Genomic DNA, 23022 nt, shown 5'->3' on the forward strand with positions numbered 1-23022 from the left:
CGCTTAGACGCCTGCCCCATGGTGGGCGCCAACTGTCGTGGGTATAAGTCTGACAGTAGATGTGTAGGGTACGAAAGGATGGGCAGAGCCTTAGCTACGGCGAGGTTGTATGAGTTCAGGCCCCTCTGCGGTGGAGGTAATAGCCCTACGTCTCAGTGCTCTTGGGAGCTTAGTGTCGAGTGGAATATAGGATTACAGTAAATGCCAACCCCTGCACCAGTGGGGAAGGGCGGCTTATATAGAGTGTGCTGCCCTTCACAACGGCCCGGTGGACACGGGTGGAATAGTGGCGAATAAATGCCTACGTTACAGGTAACGTATGCCTTAAATGCTAATAATGGTGTATGAAAACGTATGACTATTGCCCTCCTGGGAGGTTACGATGTACAGAGTGGAATTCAGTCGGTACATTAAATACGCTCCGAATGCTCGTCACCGACTGCATGATGGGGGAGTCCTTAGTTCAGCCGGAACTGACTAAGGGCCTTGTCCTTTATGAAGGGTAGTCCTTGGGTAGGACCTATAGGGCAGGCCTATGACCCTACCCTGGGACTATAACCCCATCACTAACCATAGCAATAAGCTTTAGGATCCAATACTCCCTCATGCAAATGTATGTGAACTGGGGTTCAGGCTTCTGTTACTCTGGCAACCCACCATAAGCATTCTTTATACATGATGCATTATCCTAGCTCCTTAAAAAGGCGAAGTGTTATGTAGTCGACATTCACATAAGATCACTAGAAGAATAACACCATAACTTAAATATCAATCAACACATATTACTTCAACATCATATGACTACTAGCATCTAGACTTTTCCCATGTCCTCAAGAACTAACGGAACTACTCACAAGACATAAAAGAGATCATGATCAAAGGTGATGATAATATGATTGACAATCTGGTCATAACAATAATTGTCCAACAAAACTCAAATGCATTCGCCACAAGAGAGTAATCAACACCGGTAGAGTAGAGGGGATGAATAGTGCAAGGTACAACTCCGATTGCAATGGTGAATTAGATGGGATTGAGATGGAGATGGTGCTGGTGATGTTGCTGATGGTGATGATGATCTCGATAATGCCTGTGATGATGGTGATGACGATCTCCCCTTCCGGGAGGAGTTCTCCCCGGCGGAGTCTGCCCGCCGGAAAGGTCTTTTCTTCTCTGTAGCTCCGGTGGAACTGCGAAAATTCTTCTGTCCCCATAACTTTTAGGTCAAGAGGATCATATAGGCCAAATGAGAGCACCGGAGGCGGGATCCACCACCCAGGCGGCCTCTGGGCGCGGCCTAGGGTTGGCCAGCGCCAGCAGGTCGCCTGGGTGACCTGTGCCCCCAGCCCTTCTTCGGCCTGTCTTCGGGATCTGTTTGGAAACTCCTTCCTTCCAATTTTCAGCGCAGTTGGAGATGTTCTTATATTGCAACTCTTCGTGTTATTTTCACCACTGAATCCTGCATCTGTTGTTTCGGCACCGGAAAGTTGTAAACTGTGTGAAATAAGCCAAAACACTATAAGTACATCATCATAATGTGAACTATATCGATGAATAGAGATAAATTATGATACAGAATAGTGATGCATATTAGACGTATAGGGTGGCAAGGAATAAATTCACGCATGTGTTCTATTCTTCTTCCTGCCCTACAATTCTACACATGATAGCAAACAAGTTAACTTAATGAATGGTAAGGTTACAAAAAATAGACAATGCATTTAAACACTTACTTATTATTAAGTTTGCATTTCTTGGTGCGTTTACTGTGTCCTAGCAATTTGCAAGACCCGCACCGGATTTTTATCTCAGCGTAAGAAAGTGGTCTACCATTTTTCGACACCGGGTGCTTCTCATCTAACTTTGTTGCACCTTTTGTTGATACTTTCATAGGATCTTGAACTGCAATCACGTTGCCTTCACCATCCTCTACATATTCAATTGCACATTTACTAAGATCAGACATTTTATTACTCAATTTTTCCTGTAGAAGATCATACTCATTGCTCTTAGCTATGACGGCCTTCAAACTATCATGTAACTGATCCCACAGAGCTGGGTGTTTGCATGATGCATGCATAGCTTCTGACGTTAACACACTGACCTGGCTATATTTCATTCTTTCCTCTACCCCAGTGCAAACAAATGCCAACAAATCGCTTGTGCGCCTCGCGGGTAGTCCCATCCTTGCTTGTTTAGTGAACCGAACAAGAACTAAACACTTTGGTATTTCAGATATATTCAGGTACTTAACTACATGGAATATGTGCTTGCAAGGTAGACCCTTTCGAATCATTCTTTTATAGCTGCACCTTATAGTTTCTGCAAACTTTACTAGTGTATACTCCACCAAAAAATGGCTTTGTCGGTTATTCTTCCAGCACACGATGAACTGCTGTGATTCGTCTCCAACCATTCTTTCTACAATCTCCATGATGCCAACCTTTCTAAAACTATCTTGAAAGATACAGAAGTCTGTTGGAGTGAATATGTGAGAAGCAGCTACCTCAAGTTCCTTGGAGCTAGTAACTGGCACTGGTAGAGTGTGTGATGTCGTCCACGCATCTCGTGTCTCGTTCTCACGGATACGTGCAACGGCGTTCTCATAGTGCAAAATCATATCCATGAGGGTCATTTCACCGTCTAGGTGGAGGTGAAGGCATGAGTTCAAACTTTCACTCCTCTGGTTGCTTTTCATGCCAAGCCAAAACCCATATGTCACATAAGATGCGGCCCACAGTGTCCGTTTCTTATACATCCTTCTTAACCAAGTTACTATTTTTATGAGTGCCATCTTTTCGCAAACGCGTGCCATCTCTCCTCAAATGTGGCCATGGACGTGTTGTAGTACAGAAGAGTACGGAACTGGTTCAAGGACTTGTGACTGAGGTCAATCTTCAATTTTTTTCTATATGCCATGTACATATACGGTGCCAGACATCTGGCAAGACTTCGCAAATTTCCCTGATCATCGTAGCATCAGTGTCCGTGATTACACTCTTTGGTAGCTTCTGACACAAGGACCTCAGAAAAGTTTGCAATAGCCAGACATATGTCTCTTCGGTCTCGTCTGAAACTATGGCACAAGCAAAAACAGTAGTCTTCCGGTTATTGTTAAGACCAACAAAGGTATGAATGGCATACCATAGTGTTGGGGAACGTCGCATGGGAAACAAAAAAAATTCTACGCGCACGAAGACCTATCATGGTGATGTCCATCTACGAGAGGGGATGTGTGATCTACGTACCCTTGTAGACCGTACAACAGAAGCATTAGTGAATGCGGTTGATGTAGTGGAACGTCCTCACGTCCCTCGATCCGCCCCCGTGAACCGTCCCGCGATCAGTCCCACGATCTAGTGTCGAACGGACGGCACCTCCGCGTTCAACACACGTACAGCTCGACGATGATCTCGGCCTTCTTGATCCAGCAAGAGAGACGGAGAGGTAGAAGAGTTCTCCGGCAGCGTGACGGCGCTCCGGAGGTTGGTGATGATCTTGTCTCAGCAGGGCTCCGCCCGAGCTCCGCAGAAACACGATCTAGAGGAAAAACCGTCGAGGTATGTGGTCGGGCTGCCGTGGAAAAGTCGTCTCAAATCAGCCCTAAAACCTCCGTATATATAGGGGGAAGAGGAGGAGCCTTGCCTTGGGGTCCAAGGACCCCTAAGGGTTTCGGCCGAGCCAAGGGGGGAACATCTCCCCTTCCAAACCGAATCCAACTTGGTTTGGAAGGTGGAGTCCTTCTTCCCTTTCCTACCTCCTCCTTTTTTTTCCTTTTCTCTTTGATTTTCTTCCTATGGCGCATAGGGCCTTCTTGGGCTGTCCCACCAGCCCACTAAGGGCTGGTGCGCCACCCCCAAGGCCTATGGGCTTCCCCGGGGTGGGTTGCCCCCCCCGGTGAACTCCCGGAACCCATTCGTCATTCCCGGTACATTCCCGGTAACTCCGAAAACCTTCCGGTAATCAAATGAGGTCATCCTATATATCAATCTTCGTTTCCGGACCATTCCGGAAACCCTCGTGACGTCCGTGATCTCATCCGGGAATCCGAACAACATTCGGTAACCAACCATATAACTCAAATACGCATAAAACAACGTCGAACCTTAAGTGTGCAGACCCTGCGGGTTCGAGAACTATGTAGACATGACCCGAGAGACTCCTCGGTCAATATCCAATAGCGGGACCTGGATGCCCATATTGGATCCTACATATTTTACGAAGATCTTATCGTTTGAACCTCAGTGCCATGGATTCATATAATCCCGTATGTCATTCCCTTTGTCCTTCGGTATGTTACTTGCCCGAGATTCGATCGTCAATATCCGCATACCTATTTCAATCTCGTTTACCGGCAAGTCTCTTTACTCGTTCCGTAATACAAGATCCCGCAACTTACACTAAGTCACATTGCTTGCAAGGCTTGTGTGTGATGTTGCATTACCGAGTGGGCCCCGAGATACCTCTCCGTCACACAGAGTGACAAATCCCAGTCTTGATCCATACTAACTCAACGAACACCTTCAGAGATACCTGTAGAGCATCTTTATAGTCACCCAGTTACGTTGCGACGTTTGATACACACAAAGTATTCCTCCAGTGTTAGTGAGTTATATGATCTCATGGTCATAGGAACAAATACTTGACACGCAGAAAACAGTAGCAACAAAATGACACGATCAACATGCTACGTCTATTAGTTTGGGTCTAGTCCATCACATGATTCTCCTAATGATGTGATCCCGTTATCAAGTATCAACACTGGCCTATGGCCAGGAAACCTTGGCCATCTTTGATCAACGAGCTAGTCAACTAGAGGCTTACTAGGGACAGTGTTTTGTCTATGTATCCACACAAGTACTGTGTTTCCAATCAATACAATTATAGCATGGATAATAAACGATTATCATGAACAAAGAAATATAATAATAACTAATTTAGTATTGTCTCTAGGGCATATTTCCAACAGTCTCCCACTTGCACTAGAGTCAATAATCTAGTTCACATCACCATGTGATTCCAACGAATCCAACACCCAGATAGTTATGGAGTCTGATCATGTCTTGCTCGTGAAAGAGGTTTTAGTCAACGGTTCTGGAACTTTCAGATCCGTGCGATCTTTACAAATCTTTATGTCATCTTATAGATGTTGCTACTACATGCTATTCGGAAATGCTCCAAATATCTACTCTACTATACGAATCCGTTTCACTACTCATAGTTATTCGGATTAGTGTCAAAGCTTGCATCGACGTAAGCCTTTACGACGAACTCTTTAACCACCTCCATAATCGAGAAAAATTCCTTAGTATATTTAGTTACCAAGGATAACTTTGACCACTGATCAGTGATTCAATCCTGGATCACTCTGTGTACCTCTTAACAGACTTGCTGCAATGCACACATCAGGTGCGGTACTCAGCATGCCATACTTTAGAGTCTACGGCTAAGGCATAGAAGACGACCTTTGTCTATTCTCTTTATTCTGCCGTGGTTGGGTTTTGAGTCTTACTCAAATTCACACCTTACAACGCAACCAAGAACTCCTTCTTTGCTGATCCATTTTGAACTCCTTCAAAACTTGTCAAGGCATGCATCTTGTTGAAACTTCTCTCAAGCGCTTTCGATCTATCTCCATAGATCTTTGATGCTCAACGTTCAAGTAGCGCAATCCAGGTATTCCTTTGAAAACTCCTTTCAAAAAAACCTTGTATGCTTTACAGAAATTCTACATTACTTCTGATGCACAATATGTCAACCACATATACTTATCAGAAATTCTATAGTGCTCCCACTCACTTCTTTGGAAATTCAAGTTTCTCATAAACCTTGTACAAACCCAAAATCTTTGATCATCTCATCAAAGTGTATATTCCAACTCCGAGATGCTTGCACCAGTCCATTGAAGGATCGCTGGAGCATGCATACTTGCTAGTATCTTTAGGACCGACAAAACCTCCTGGTTGTATCACATACAATGTTTGCTCAAGGAAACCGTCGAGGAAAAAATGTTTTGACATCCTATGTGCAATATTTCATAAATAATGCATCAACTACTAACATAATTCTAACAGACTTTTAGCATTGCTACGAGTGAGAAAGTCTCATCATAGTCAACTGTTTGATCTTGTCAGAAACATCATTGCGACAAGTCGAGCTTTTCTTAACAGTGACTTATCACCATCATCGTCTGTCTTCCTTTTAAAGATCCATATTTACTCAATAGTCCTATGACCATCAAGTAGTTCTTCCAAAGTCTACACTTTGTTTTCATACATGGATCCTCTCTCGGATTTCATGGCCTCCATCCATTTGTCGGAATCCGGGCCCACCATTGCTTTCTTCGTAACTCGTAGGTTCACTGTTGCTCAACAACATGAATTCCAAGACAGGGTTACCGTACCACTCTGCAGTAGTGCGTGACCTTGTCAACCTACGAGGCTTGTAGTAACTTGATCCGATGCTCAATGATCACCATCATCAGCTTCCACTTCAATTGGTGTAGGTGCCACACGAACAACTTCCTGCGCCCTGCTACACACTGGTTGAAGAGATGGTTCAATAACCTCATCAAGTTCTACCACCCTCCACTCAATTCTTTCAAGAGAAACCTTTCCTCTAGAAAGGATCCGTTTCTAGAAACAAACACTTTGCTTTCGGATCTGAGATAGGAGATGTACCCAACTGTTTTGGATATCCTATGAAGATGCATTTATCCGCTTTGGGTTCGAGCTTATCAGACTGAAACTTTTTCACATAAGTGTCAAAACCCCAAACTTTCAAGAAACGACCGTTTAGATTTCGCTAAACCTCAGTCTATACTGTGTCATCTCAACGGAAATACGCGGTGCCCTATTTAAAGTGAATGCGGTTGTCTCTAATGCATAACCCATAAACGATAGTGGTAATTCGATAAGAGACATCATACCATGCACCATACCAAATAGTGTGTGGCTATGACGTTCAGACACATCATCACACTATGATGTTCTAGGTTGCATGAACCGCGAAACAATTTCCACAGTGTCTTAACTGCGTACCAAAACTCGTAACTCAGATATTCATTTCTATGATCATATCGTAGACAGTTTATCCTCTTGTTACGACGAACTTCACTCCGAAACAGAATTGAACTTTTCAATATTTCAGACTTGTGATTCATTAAGCAAATACTCTAGTATCTACTCAAATCGTCATTGAAGTAAGAACATAATGATATCCACTGCGTGCCTCAGCACCCATTGGACTACATACATCAAAATGTATCACTTCCAACAAGTTACTATCTTATTTCATCTCAATGAAAACAAGGCCTTGCTCATGTGGTATGATTTGCATGTCACTAGTGATTCAAAATCAAGTGAGTATAAAGATCCATCAGCATGGAGCCTCTTCATGCAATTTATACCAACATGACTCAAGCGGTAGTGCCACAAGTAAGTGGTACTATCATCATTACCTCGTATCTTTTGGCACCAATATCATGAACACGTGTAACACTACGATCGAGATTCAATAAACCATTGAAGGTGATTATTCAAGAAAATAGAGTAACCATTATTCTCTTTAAATGAATAATCGTATTGCAATAAACACGATCCAATCATGTTCATGCTTAACGCAAGCACCAAATAACAATTATTTAGGTTTAACACCAATCCCGATGGTAGAGGGAGCGTGCGACGTTTGATCATATCAACCTTGGAAACACTTCCAACACGTATCGTCACCTCGCCTTTAGCTAGTCTCCGTTTATGCCGTAGCTTTCATTTCGTGTTACTAATCACTTAGCAACCGAACCGGTATCCAATACCCTCATGCTACTAGGTGTACTAGTAAAGTACACATCAACATCATGTATATCAAATATACTTCTTTCGACTTTTGCCAGCCTGCTTATCTACCAAGTATCTAGAGTTGCTCCGCCTCAGTGACTGTTCCCCTCATTACAGAAGCACTTAGTCTCGGGTTTGGGTTTAATCTTGGGTTTCTTCATTAGTGCAGCAACTGTTTTGCCGTTTCACAAAGTATCCCTTCTAGCCCTTGCCTTTCTTGAAACTTAGTGGTTTTACAAACCATCAACTATTGATGCTCCTTCTTCATTTCTACTTTCGCAGTGTCAAATATCGCGAATCGCTCAAGGATCATTGTATCTATCCTTGATATGTTATAGTTCATCACGAAGCTCTCACACCTTGGTGGCAGTGACTTTGGAGAACCATCAGTGTCTCATCTGGAAGATTAACTCCCACTTGATTTAAGTGATTGTCGTACTCAGACAATCTGAGCACACGCTCAATGATTGAGCTTTTCTCCTTTACTTTGTGGACAAAGAATCTTGTCGGAGGTCTCGTACCTCTCAACAAGGGCACGAGCATGAAATCACAATTTCATCTCTTTAGAACATCACTTATGTTCCATGACGTTTCAAAACATCTTCAGTGCCTTGCTTCTAAGCCATTAAGTATTTTTGCACTGAACTATCGTGTAGTCATCAGAAACGTGTATGTCGGATGTTCACAGCATCCATAGACGACGCTCGAGATGCAGCACACCAAGTGGCGCATTAAGGACATAAGCCTTCTGCGCAGCAACGAGGACAATCCTCTTCAAAGTTTGCTACTATCAACTTTCAACTAAATTTTCTCTAGGACCATATAAAAACAGTAGAGCTATAGCGCAAGCTACATCGTAATTCGCAAAGACCATTAGACTATGTTCATGACAATAAGTTCAATTAATCATATTACTTAAGAACTCCCACTCAAAAAGTACATCTCTCTAGTCATTTGAGTGGTACATGATCCAAATCCACTATCTCAAGTCCGATCATCACGTGAGTCGAGAATAGTTTCAGTGGTAAGCATCTCTATGCTAATCATATCAACTATACGATTCATACTCGACCTTTCGGTCTCATGTGTTCCGAGGCCATGTCTGCACATGCTAGGCTCGTCAAGCTTAACCCGAGTGTTCTGCGTGTGCAACTGTTTTGCACCCGTTGTATGTGAACGTTGAGTCTATCACACCCGATCATCACGTGGTGTCTCGAAACGAAGAACTGTCGCAACGGTGCACAGTCGGGGAGAACACAATTTCGTCTAGAAATTTTAGTGAGAGATCACCTCATAATGCTAATGTCGTTCTAAGCAAGATAAGGTGCAAAAAGGATTAACATCACATGCAATTCATAAGTGACATGATATGGCCATCATCATGCGCTTCTTGATCTCCATCACCAAAGCACCGACACGATCTTCTTGTCACCGGCGTCACACCATGATCTCCATCAACGTGTCGCCATCGGGGTTGTCGTGCTACTCATGCTATTACTACTAAAGCTATGTCCTAGCAATATAGTAAACGCATCTACAAGCACAAACATTAGTTTAAAGACAACCCTATGGCTCCTGCCGTTTGCCGTACCATCGACGTGCAAGTCGATATTAACTATTACAACACTCATACATCCAATATATCACATCACATCGTTGGCCATATCACATCACAAGCATACCCTGCAAAAACAAGTTAGACATCCTCTAATTTTGATGTTGCATGTTTTACGTGGTGACCATGGGTATCTAGTAGGATCGCATCTACTTACGTAAACACCACAACGGAGATATATGAATTGCTATTTAACCTCATCCAAGGACCTCCTCGATCAATTCCGATTCAACTAAAGTTGGAGAAACTGACACCCGCCAGTCATCTTTGAGCAACGGAGTTACTCGTAGCGATGAAACCAGTCTCTCGTAAGCGTACGAGTAATGACGGTTTTAGCCGCTTCGATCCAACAATACCGCGGAATCAAGAAAATAGTAAGGAGGGAAGCAAAACGCACATCACCGCCCACAAAAACTATTGTGTTCTACTCGAGAAGACATCTACGCATGAACCTAGCTCATGATGCCACTGTTGGGGAACGTCGCATGGGAAAAAAAATTTCCCTACGCGCACGAAGACCTGTCTTGGTGATGTCCATCTATGAGAGGGGATGTGTGATCTACGTACCCTTGTAGACCGTACAGCAGAAGCGTTAGTGAACGCGGTTGATGTAGTGGAACGTCCTCATGTCCCTCGATCCGCCCCGCGAACCGTCCCGCGATCAGTCCCACGATCTAGTGCCGAATGGACGGCACCTCCGCGTTCAGCACACGTACAACTCGACGATGATCTTGGCCTTCTTGATCCAGCAAGATAGACGGAGAGGTAGAAGAGTTCTCCGGCAGCGTGACGGCGCTCCGGAGGTTGGTGATGATCTTGTCTCAGCAGGGCTCCGCCCGAGCTCCGCAGAAACGCGATCTAGAGGAAAAACCGTGGAGGTATGTGGTCGGGCTGCCGTGGAAAAGTCGTCTCAAATCAGCCCTAAAACCTCCGTATATATAGGGGGAAGAGGAGGAGCCTTGCCTTGGGGTCCAAGGACCCCAAAGGGTTTCGGCCGAGCCAAGGGGGGAAGGTCTCCCCTTCCATACCGAATCCAACTTGGTTTGGAAGGTGGAGTCCTTCTTCCCTTTCCCACCTCCTCCTTTTTTTTCCTTTTCTCTTTGATTTTCTTCATATGGCGCATAGGGCCTTCTTGGGCTGTCCCACCAGCCCACTAAGGGCTGGTGCGCCACCCCCAAGGCCTATGGGCTTCCCCGGGGTGGGTTGCCCCCCCGGTGAACTCCCGGAACCCATTCGTCATTCCCGGTACATTCCCGGTAACTCCGAAAACCTTCCGGTAATCAAATGAGGTCATCCTATATATCAATCTTCGTTTCCGGACCATTCCGGAAACCCTCATGACGTCCGTGATCTCATCCGGGACTCCGAACAACATTCGGTAACCAACCATATAACTCAAATACGCATAAAACAACGTCGAACCTTAAGTGTGCAGACCCTGCGGGTTCGAGAACTATGTAGACATGACCCGAGAGACTCCTCGGTCAATATCCAATCGCGGGACCTGGATGCCCATATTGGATCCTACATATTCTACGAAGATCTTATCGTTTGAACCTCAGTGCCAAGGATTCATATAATCCCGTACGTCATTCCCTTTGTCCTTCGGTATGTTACTTGCCCGAGATTCGATCGTCAGTATCCGCATACCTATTTCAATCTCGTTTACTGGAAAGTCTCTTTACTCGTTCCGTAATACAAGATCCCGCAACTTACAATAAGTCACATTGCTTGCAAGGCTTGTGTGTGATGTTGCATTACCGAGTGGGCCCCGAGATACCTCTCCGTCACACGGAGTGACAAATCCCAGTCTTGATCCATACTAACTCAACGAACACCTTCGGAGATACCTGTAGAGCATCTTTATAGTCACCCAGTTATGTTGCGACGTTTGATACACACAAAGTATTCCTCCGGTGTTAGTGAGTTATATGATCTCATGGTCATAGGAACAAATACTTGACACGCAGAAAACAGTAGCAACAAAATGACACGATCAACATGCTACGTCTATTAGTTTGGGTCTAGTCCATCACATGATTCTCCTAATGATGTGATCCCGTTATCAAGTAACAACACTTGCCTATGGCCAGGAAACCTTGGCCATCTTTGATCAACGAGCTAGTCAACTAGAGGGTTACTAGGGATAGTGTTTTGTCTATGTATCCACACAAGTACTGTGTTTCCAATCAATACAATTATAGCATGGATAATAAACGATTATCATGAACAAAGAAATATAATAATAACTAATTTATTATTGCCTCTAGGGCATATTTCCAACACATAGTGGTTCATCTTGTACGTGTTGTCAAATACAACCACGTCACCGAAGTCCTCGTAGTCCTGACGAGACTGGGAGTCACACCAGAACATTCTATTCATATGTCCTTCTTTATCAAGCATGTACTCAAGAAAGAAGCTAGGATCCCTCTCTTTCCTACTAGCCATGAAGCCTATGGCTGTGGCTGCATCTCCTTTTGGAAGCAACTTCCTCTTCTCCCTAAAGCAAAGGTTGTATATATCACACCTCATAAAACCAACACCGCTGTACCAGGCATGTTTACTGATGAAGGAATCCATAATAGTGTGAATTCTTATCCCTGCGGCACCCATGGACATTATCTGAAACTTCTGATACTCTTTGATTTTTCTATGGGACCAAAGAAAAGGTACTTCATCTGGCCTTGCTAACATATGGCTATGCTTGTCCTCGAAACTCCCAACATACCAAATCCCACGCTTTTTGTCAAGCTTCACGTTCACCTATGCTTCATAGTTGCAGGGTGACTCGGGTCTGAGCCTACGGGTGCGTCCTTCCTCGGTTTGCAATCTGCTGTCATGTTTCCCTTCTGTGGAACAAACATACCGCCACAAATGCATATGATGTGACTCTGTTTTTATATACCTGACCTTATCCTTTCTAATGTTGAAACCATTATCTTTAGAAGAGATCATGTAGAAGACGAACGCACTTTCTGGAGACACAAAAGTCATTTCTCTTATCTTCATGAACATATCCATCTGATCATCTGCATGCGTACTATCTTGGACATTCTCTTTCCCCTCATCTTCTATCATGTGAACAATCAAAACATAGCCATTATTTTTTACATGGTTTAACATTACTTCCATACAACATTGAGCTCATACATACCTTACTCATGTTGACCGACAACTGTGACTCTCCAAAATCAGGTGCATCTACCGATTCATCTTTGAGGTCTGTCTCCGTGTCGGATTCACCATAATAGTCGTGCGCGTTATGAGATCCTAAAATTAGCTGAAATAATGAACAGAAATACATAATTAATTATCATATAATATTCCACAAAATATTCGATTTGCATGCCCCAACAAAATATTCGACTTCCCCACCTGACTAATGTAATCTTCATTCGAGAACTCAGAGTTGTTTTCCTCAGTATCATCATCCACGTCCATCTATAAATTTCCAATACACAAATATAATGTTTTTGGATGCCACAATTTTTTTACAACATTACAATGCCACTCACATTAACATCTTCCCCTATGTTCCCATTCTCTTCCCAATCTCCACGATCTGAATTTTCATCACCTGACCAATTTGTATCTAGTCTTTCAGCAATTCTCCAAACTCCATATCTACCATGACATCAGTTAACTCACTGCCCGCCATTTTTCCTACAACACATAATAAGTATCATCATAAGGTACGTGAACCCTAGTTAGGAAGATGCCCACGACACCCGTCCTGATTACTCTGGATCGCGAGGAGGAGCACTACCGAACGTAGATAAGTGATAGCATGTGCTGCCGTATACCTAGGTTCGCCGCCGCAGCAAATAACGATAGTCGTCGTGCACACAACAGATGACAACCGATGCTATGTTAACCCTATACACAAGGAACCCACTTTAGCCGGCGTGATCACTTTGTATGACGAGGAGAAGTCCTAAAGGAACAAGATTATCGATCACGTGCACCTACCGGTAGCTAGGTTACTCGCTAGCACGAAAATGATGGTAGATCGTCCCATGTTGCCGCCGCGAGCGAGAGAAATGTGTGTGTGGTGGTGGGGGGGGGGGGTCGTGAGCGAGATGTCGTACCTGGGAGCGCTGGAGGTTGACGACGGTGCCGCGCGCGGTCGGCCGAGAGCGCTGTCGACGAGATCGCCGCCACCGATATTCAAAGGACGTCAACTAGGGTAACGCGTGAAGGATGGAGTTGCGTGATTGAGGGAGCTCAGTTAATGATGAGTGGCAGGATGTACGTGGTCGTGGGGCTTGGGATTTTTTTCGGGGGATGGTACTGTATCTATACGGTATGGGTTCTATAGGTTATATGGGGCTTGGATCTGGGTTATATGGGGCTTGGATCTGGGCTAGGGTGGGCTGGACAAAATAAATTTGGCGGGGTCAAGAATACCCCTTCGAAACCGAATGAGGGGGGAGCAGGGAAGCAGGGCTCTTGGGAGGGATTAGAGTAGAAGGGGATCAGGTATAGGCTCTCTCAGCAGTCGGTTGGATCTAGTGCTATCGCCGGGGTGGTGGTTGTAGAAGGGAGGAACCACATCCAGATCAACATAGGTTCGCTATGAGTTGTGAACCTTTGAGATTGTGTTCTGGTTGGGCACCCATAAACATTTTTAGGGCACCAAAATAGTTAGTTTTAGGCACCAATTTTTTTTATGTCATTGTAGATCATGTATAATATGACACCAAGGATGTAAAATAGGACACCAAAAACAGTCAAACCAACTTGATCATTGCATACTTCAATCCAAGCATCCAAACATGAAAATTTAATAAACATACTACGATCAACTCATATGGGCACGCTACAGACACTAATAACAACTACTACTCATGACAAAAGTTGTCCAAGTCAATCGTGTCATCCTTGTTGTCGTGCTGGACCTAGTTGGGTTGAGCCTCATCGCCGGGCTCTACCTTGGTCATCGTTGAGGGACCGGCCTGGTCCTCCTTCTTAATTTCCTTCTTGCATTGTGCGCCCCTACTGGAAAGAAGTCATACTTCGCTTGAACATGGTGTAGATTTTTCGAATGAACCTCGTCGTAGCCGTGTCATCGCTCTCATGGGAGTAAATAGCATAAAGCTACTAGTTTACATGCTATGATTCCAAAAAACTATCGTATTTTATTTTTTCTTAGAAAACTACCAAATGCGTGGTTCGCTGTTTCAAAAAACCCAAAATTTTCGTTGTTAAAAAATTAAACAGCTTTATGACAGGTCGGGCCCGCACCTAAACGATTCGTCTATTTGACCATGTGTTTGACCGTTAACTTACATGTAGGCCTACATGTTCATGTCTAGAAAATCAATCAGGTCCTCGGAAGACTTCTGAAAATGCAATCAGGTCCTTGAAATATTTTTGCAACAAGAAATGAGGTCCCTCCTTGGCACCCCCATGCTCGGACTCCGTGGGTGGGTCCCCGTTGCCGCGGCCATGGCCGCGATCGTCCTCGCCGTCCTGGTCCTCACCGTCCGCCTCTGCCGCTGCTGGCGCTGGCACCGGCGATGCCGCCACATCGCCCCGAGCCTGCGGGAATGAGCCACGCCCGCAGCGGCCGGATCGATGGAGCATCGGTCCCGCTCCTTCCACCAGCGCCTATTCTTCCCCAACGCGCCGCAGCCTCCGCCTGCAGCCATGGCACCCGACGTGCCGTCCTCCATGCACTACTAGGAAAAAGCTTATACATAGAATCTTAGCAGTAGCGCTTGTTAAAACAAAGCACTACAGGTAAATAACAGTAGCGCGTGTAAAAAAAAGCTCGCTACTCCTACAAAAATAGCAGTAGCGCGCTCAAGCAAAATGCGCTGCTACTATGACTGTTCTAACCGTTGCTACCAAGATTGGTATAGTAGTAGCAAGGTTCCGAGAACCGCGCTACTACTAAGTTTTCCAGAAACAATGCATTTTTAGATAACGCGGTATAGCTAAGTAGCTATAGCGCTTGCTGGGTAAGAGCGCTACTACTAAGTTTGACTTGCCCCTGCGGGCGGGCGTCCCTCCCCCAATTCCCCATTCTTCTAGCCCGTGTCTCCAACTTCTCCCTCGCCGCCCCTACTCCTTCGTCGCCCTCAACCTCTCCCTCCGTCGCCGTTATCGGAGCTTCCACCGGAGTTGCGCGCCATCGCCACCACCAGAGCCGTGCGCCATCACCGCCACCGGAGCCGTGTGCCCCCAGAGCCACCCTCGTCCGCTCCTCGGCATCATCGGAGCCGCTTCGTCGCCACCGGAGCCACCCTCCGTGCCACCGTCTCGCGTGACCGACCCTCAACGCCCTGCCTCTCAGTAAGCCCCACTCCTTCTCTCTAGGTTAATTTAGTTATGAACCCTAGGAATTAACTTAGATGAACCCTAGTTATGAACACTAGTGATGAATTTAGTTTTGAAGCCTAGTTAGAGCAATTTATATAGTACTTAGGTTATGTTAGGTTATGTACTTAGTGAAAATATTGTTAGTTAGGTTATGCTAGAGCAAATTTTTGTGAGTTAGGTTATGTTAGAGTAATTTATATAATACTTAGTGAGAGAGGGAGAGGGCAATGTACTTCGTGAAAATGTTGTTAGTTAGGTTATGTTGGGGCAATGTACTTAATGAGAGAGGGAGAGGAAGACAGATGGAGAGGGAGGGAGAGGGAGAGACATGGATAGGTAAGGAGAGGGAGAGGGGGAGAGATGGAGAGGGAGGGAGAGGGAGAGAGGTGGGGATGGAGAGGGAGGGAGAGGGAGAGAGATGGATACCCAAGTGGCCTTTTGTTGTTTCCATGGAATGAAGCCGAGTGGCCTATGTTTTGCCGGAATGTTGTATCATTTACGTTCCGGCAAATTTCAGGTGCTCGATTTGTCCACTTTTAAGCAAAGGTCATGCCGAATTTTTTCGTGAATTTTGGCATGACTTGTGCTACAAACTAGGACATATTGAGTGCCCGGGATTGGCCGCACGTCCACGTTCCTGCAAAACACAGGCCTTTTTATGTCATTATTCATTTTATTTGCTCAAGCCCCAAACGTTGTTGCTGAAATATTTGCAAAATATATATATTGTGTTTTATTATTGTATATTTGGTGTCATACTTGCATGTTGAGAAAAATAGGTAGTGGGCGCTAGCTAAATTAAAATGAGATGATTGTTGTACAAATGATAACTATAAAGTAAAACATTAAACAATAAGAAAATTTTCTCATAGGAATATGTCTCGACGTCAACGATGCCCGACCCGCTGATGACGTGTTGATGTATATACTTCTCGCCCCTTGTTGGATACCCCAAGTGGAAGGTGGAGATGTAGTCAGCAGCAAATTTCCCTTACACGGCGACTGTAAGGTTTATCGAACCAGGAGGACTCCTAGGTTCAACAAGTAGGTGTCTTCCACCCTGGCGCTAGCCGAAGACGTGGACCTACACACACAACAAATAACTTTGCTCCAAACGAGTACACAAAGGTTGTCAATCTCTCCGGCCTTGTAGTTTGCAAAGGATCAAAACACAAGTGGGAAGGTAATAGTGATTGCAACGGAAAAGTAAATGAAAGCGGTAAATTATGGATGTGTAAGCAATGATGGTGATATGGACCAGATTCACATGACGTTCACTAGTGATGTCTCTCTCCCAAAAGAAGATAAACAACTATCCTTGGGTAAACAAATCACAGTTGGGAAATTGACAGAATTATGATCGCACCGCAATGCTAATTATGCTCCTTGACAGTTAGAGGTTCAATAGTAATGGGCAGTACGCCAAGACAAGTAGACCGTTTATTAATCAGCATCTACTTACTAATCACCCACCTTGAGATATCTATCCAAAACATCTCTCCGATATTAAGTTGTGAGCCCCACACAAAGTGTAAACTCAAAGTAACGGACAACTACATAAGCGAACTATGTGCAAGGTAAACAATCCTTGCAACCGTGGTCACAAGCACCGTTGTTTTCTCCCTGGTGGCAACAAGCCAATTCCCTAGTCTCACGTTTCTGTCACTCAAGCTAGACATCGAGGGGACAGAACCCACTATCATGCAAAACGCTCCCTCTTGGAGTTACGATCTACTACGTGGTCAAAGCAATAAAAATCAACGGAGAACATGCATGAATCACTAAGGAACATAATATAAAAGGATAATCAAATATATAACTCATAGCAATCTGAACATAATCTCATAATCCATCGGATCCCAACAAACCAATCATAGCAATAGCAAGAGAATTACATTGATGGCTTGATCATGTAGGGCAGCTCACAAGGACTAACCACTGAAGCACAAGATTGGAGAGAATACATCACATAGCTACTGGTCATGGACTCATGGTCCTAGGAGAACTACTCACGACACATCCGGGAAGCGTCCATGGTGGTGGAGAATTTTCCGGAGGTCAAGCCTCCCTCCGGCAGGGTCCCGGGAAGAGGTCTCCTGACGCTCCCGATCTCGGAACCGCTGCGACGGCAGAAAGATGGAGAAGTTCGCGATTTCAGAAAATCTACGAGGGTTTCCTCTCGAAAATCTAGATATAGGCCAAAGGAGGGCACTAGAGGAGGTGGGACCCACCCAGGCGACCTCCTGGCGCGACCTAGGGCCTGGCCGCGCCAGCAGGCCGCCTGGGAGGCCCCTGGCCCCCTGTGGCCCTCCTTCGGTGATCTGGAAGCTTTTGTTTCGCAGATTTTTTCTATATTTTTTCTGGATTTTTTCGGGCGTCGGAAAATTGGGTAAAAGCCCATGCAAAATAGACATCAGCAGACGGAAACTGGCACTAGGTGCACTGAGTTAGTAGGTTAGTCCAAATATGTTTAAAATGATATAAAAGTGTAGCAAAATATATAACAATGTCACCCAAAAGATCATGGAATAAGCAGAAATTATAGATACGTTTGGGACGTATCAACATCCTCAAGCTTAATTTCTGCTCGTCCTCGAGTAGATAAATGATAACACAATAATTTCTGTGGTGACATTCTAACACACATATAAGAACTTCAAAGTAAAGCAAGTGAGATATGCAATTCAAGTCAAGACAATAACAAGCAAGCGTCTATATCTAGTATTGAATTTAGCAAAGTAAGAACATAAAGGTGCAAGAGCTCTCGCTGTCCGTGACTCGAATGTCTCCAAATGGTGTTTGCGTGCAAAAAGTGGGAGATGGGTTGAGAACATAAACTATTTTTAATTGAGAACTCAATCTATGAAACCTCACACTTAGTCTGCTTCAGAATCTTATTTTGACTCATCCCCAGACCATTAGTCACGCACAAGTCATAATGATCCTCTCCCTTTGAACGTTGAGCACAAGTCATAATAATTTTCAGTGGGATCATGAATAAACTCAACAATATAAGTATCACATAAAGCATTGTTACCATGATCGACGTGGACATCATGAAGAGGATAGAACTTGGACTAAAAGAAAGACTGAATCTCTTCCCAATCCCGTAGGTGAGAATCATCTAGTAGCCTATACCATTCCAATGCTTCTCCTTTCGGTGACAAGGCAAATAATTTGCTCATGACTCCATCTCTTGTCAAACCTAAAAGTTCCATCTCCTTCATACACTACTGGAATCAGAGAATTTGCCATCTACTGTTATATAACAATCATTCCTAATTATTTCAATTATCCCAAGTGGTATTTTGAATGGGATACATTCAGCAGGTGGAGGATACTTTTCTACCACGGGTGTGGCAAAGCGGCCTTCCCCAAGCAGCGAACTAAGAGCGCAGTTTTCCATAAGCCTAACTAGTGATGCCACACAACTTAGTGTTCTCAGTGGAACCCATAGCAGCAGCAAGAAGCAAGAACTAAGCAACTAATTTTTTTGTGGTTTTTGGTATAAGACTCTAAAGGAAAAACTAAAAAGCAAACTAACAAGACTAAAAATCAAAGGTAAAGGATAGCGTGCGACTCCCCTATCTTGAAGACTGGAGTCCCCGGCAACGGCGCCAGAAATTCGCTTGATGACGAGTTGATGTATATACTTCTCGCCCCTCGTTGGATACCCCAAGTGGAAGGTGGAGATGTAGTGAGCATCAAATTTCCCTTACACGGAGACTGTAAGGTTTATCGAACCAGGAGGACTCCTAAGCTCAACAAGTAGGTGTCTTCCACCCTGGCGCTAGCAGAAGACGTGGACCTGCACACACAACAAATAACTTTGCTCCCAACGAGTACAGAGAGGTTGTCAATCTCTTCGGCCTTGTAGTTTGCAAAGGATCAAAACACAAGCGGGAAGGTAATAGTGATTGCAACGGAAAAGTAAATGAAAGCGGTAAATGATGGACGTGTAAGCAATGATGGTGATTGATACGTCTCCATCGTATCTACTTTTCCAAACTCTTTTGCCCTTGTTTTGGACTATAATTTGCATGATTTGAATGGAACTAACCCGGACTGACGTTGTTTTCAGCAGAATTGCCTTTGTGTTGTTTTTGTGCAGAAATGAAAGTTCTCGGAACATCCTGAAAATTTACGGAGAATATTTCTAGAAAATATGAAAAGTACCTGCGGAAAGATCCACCTGAGGGGATGGGCCAGTGGGCCACAAGCCCTGTAGCCGCCGCCCCCCTGGTCGCGGCTACCAAGCTTGTGGGGCCCACGTGGCTCTGCCGCCCCCAAACTCAGCTCTATAAATTCACTTTCGTGCCAGAAAAAATCAAGAGAGAAGATTGCATCGCGTTTGCAATACGGAGGCGCCGCCACATCCTGTTCGTCATCTGGAGGGCAGATCTGGAGTCTGTTTTGGGCTCCGGAGAGGGGAAACCGTTGCCATCATCATCATCAACCTTCTTCCCTCTCCAATTCCATCAAGCTCTTCATCGTTCGTGAGTAATCTATTTGTAGGCTCACAAGGCGGTGATGAGTAGGATGAGATCTATCATGTAATCGAGTTAGTTTTGATGGGGATTGATCCCTAGTATCCACTATGTTCTGAGATTGATGTTGCTACTACTTTGCCATGCTTAATGCTTGTCACTAGGGCCCGAGTGCCATGATTTCAGATCTGAAATTATTATGTTGTCACCAATATATGTGGGTTTTAGATCCGATCTTGCAAGTTGTAGTTACCTACTATGTGTTATGATCCGGCAACCCCGGAGTGAAAATAATCGGAACCACTCCCGGTGATAACCATAGTTTGAGGAGTTCATGTGTTCACCAAGTGCTAATGCATTCACTACTGGAATCCAGAAATTTGCCGTCAGCCAGTTCTTTACGGTCTGCTGGCTGACGGCAAAGAACCTCTTTGCCATCAGTTGACACAATACAGACGGCAAAGAACTGACACATGGCAAAAATACTATTTGCCATGTGTGGGTCCTTTGCCGTCTGCCAGCAGATGGCAAAGAGCCCCAGGGCAGATGGTAAAGGGGACACGTGGGTCCCATGCCTGCCGTGTCCGAAATCCGGGGGCCTTTGCCGTCTGCCATACGGCCCTTTGCCGTCGGGGGGCGGACGGCAAAGGGGCAGCCCTATAACGGCCGTTACCCCCCCTCGCTCACTGTCTCTCTCTCTCTCTCACCCCGACCACTCTCTCTCTCTCCACGGCGGCGACCCCCTCCCCGCGAGATCCCCTCCCCGCGGCGAGCCCACCCCCCCGGCGAACCCACCCCCCCCCCCCCCCCCCGGCGACCCCCTCCCCGTGGGATCCCCTCCCCGCGGCGACCCACCCCCACGGTGAGCACCTCCCCTGCAGCGCGCCCCCTGCCGCCGCCCCCTGCCGCCGCCGCCCCCTGCCGCGCGCCCGCGCCACCTGCATTGCGCCCCCTGCCGCCGTCGCCCCCAGCTGCGCGCCACCTGCATTGCGCCCCCCTGCCGTCGCCGCCCCCTGCCGCCGACGCCCCCTGCGGCGAGCCCCCAGCCGCGCGCCCCCTGCCGCCGCCGCCCCCTGCCGCCGCCCCCTGCCGGTGAGTTTTTCCTGTTTTTCTTTTTAAAAAAGTTAATTACTTTAGTTAGTTTATTAGGTTAGTTTTTATTATTATATATAGGGTAATTTAGTTAGTTTATTTGGTTATATGATTAGGCTAATTAGGTTAGTTAGTTAGGTTAGAAGAAAAAAAGCAGAAGGAAAAAAAGCAGGAGAAGAAGAAGAAGAAGAAGAAGAAGAAGAGGAGGAGGAGGAGGAGAAAAAAGAAGAAGAAGAAGAAGAAGAAGAAGAAGAAGAAGAAGAAGAAGAGGAGAGGAGGAGGAGGAGAAAGAGGAGGAGAAAGAAGAAGAAGAAGAAGAAGAAGAAGAAGAAGAAGAAGAAGAAGAAGAAGAAAAAAAGAATAGAAGGAGAAAAAGAGGGGGGGGAGTAGCAGGAGAAAAAAGAAGAAGAAGAAGAAGAAGAAGAAGAAGAAGAAGAAGAAAAAGAGGAGAGTGGAGAAGAAGAAAGAAGAGGAAAAGGGAACCCCGGCACCCCGAAACTGACCCTCGACCCCCGACCCCTCACGCCCGACGCCACTGACCCCCGACCATCGACCTCCGACGCCACTGACCCCCGACCCCCGACCCCCGACGCCACTGACCCCCGACGGCACTAACCCTCGACCCCCGATGCCACTGCCCCCGACCCAGACCCTCGGCCCACGACTCCCGACCCCCGACGCTCGACGCCACCAACCCCCGACCCCCGACGCCACTGACACCCGACGTCACTGACCCTGGACCCCCGACGCCACTGACCCTGGACCCCCGACGCCACTGACCCCCCACAACCGACGCCACTAACCCCCCGACCCCCGATGCCACCGACCCTCGACGGCACTGACTCCCGACGCCACTAAGCCCCGACCCCCGACACCTCTTCTGCCTTCTTTTGAACGAGAAGGTGCTTTTCGGCCTTCCAGAGGCCCACGGGGTCATAGTTTTGTAAATTATGAGTTAGGTCACATATTTTCCGATCATGTTAATTATAAAAACATCGTATTTGTGTTGATCAGGTGAATTTCAATGTGCAGTTGTTCGACGACCTCCACGTGCGTTGGACGAGCTCCACCCTTGCGTTTGTTGGTGAGCACAAATGACTTCTCCTCCTACCCCCTTAATTTGCTCTGTCCCGGTCTTCGTGCCGATGAAACTTGCTACCTATAGGTTTCTTCAATCATGAGTATGCGTGACCAGTATGCGTCTCCCGTTCGAAAGGGCGACATCTATAAATATGCATTTCTTTGCATATTTATAACCGCCATCCTTTCGAATTGTCCAACATTATCCATGGACAGCCCGAGTATGTGTAGATTGGGTTTGTTTTCCCGTATGGTGTGCTCCGGATCCGATGCGGAATTTCGTCAGTGCCTCCCCTGTTGTTCTCCGGGTACACATCCTCTCTGCTTATTGCCGAGACGTGTATCAGGAGAACAGCGGGGAGGTGCTGCCGAAATTCTGCGTCGCATCTGGAGCAGAGCATGGGAAAACGAACCCAGTCTACACATACTCGGGTGGGATTAGGACCTATCTTTACCTATTAGCGTGTAGGTTGCATGGACGTAATAAAACTGACAAACTTGATTAGCGTATGAATATAGATGATGAATTATGTATTTATTTCTTGTGACGCCATAGGTAGCTAGGCAACATGAGTGATCGTGCTTG

The 23022-nt window shown here is 45.7% G+C and overlaps 1 pseudogene; it reads right to left on the minus strand.

Moving 5' to 3' along the window:
• The window catches only part of LOC123396311, a 51098-nt pseudogene extending 37987 nt beyond the window's left edge, over nucleotides 1–13111 (minus strand).
• Between the last annotated feature and the right edge of the window lie 9911 nt (nucleotides 13112–23022).

The sequence above is a fragment of the Hordeum vulgare genome, chromosome 5H (assembly GCF_904849725.1).
Source record: "Hordeum vulgare subsp. vulgare chromosome 5H, MorexV3_pseudomolecules_assembly, whole genome shotgun sequence".
NCBI classification, from domain to species: domain Eukaryota; kingdom Viridiplantae; phylum Streptophyta; class Magnoliopsida; order Poales; family Poaceae; genus Hordeum; species Hordeum vulgare.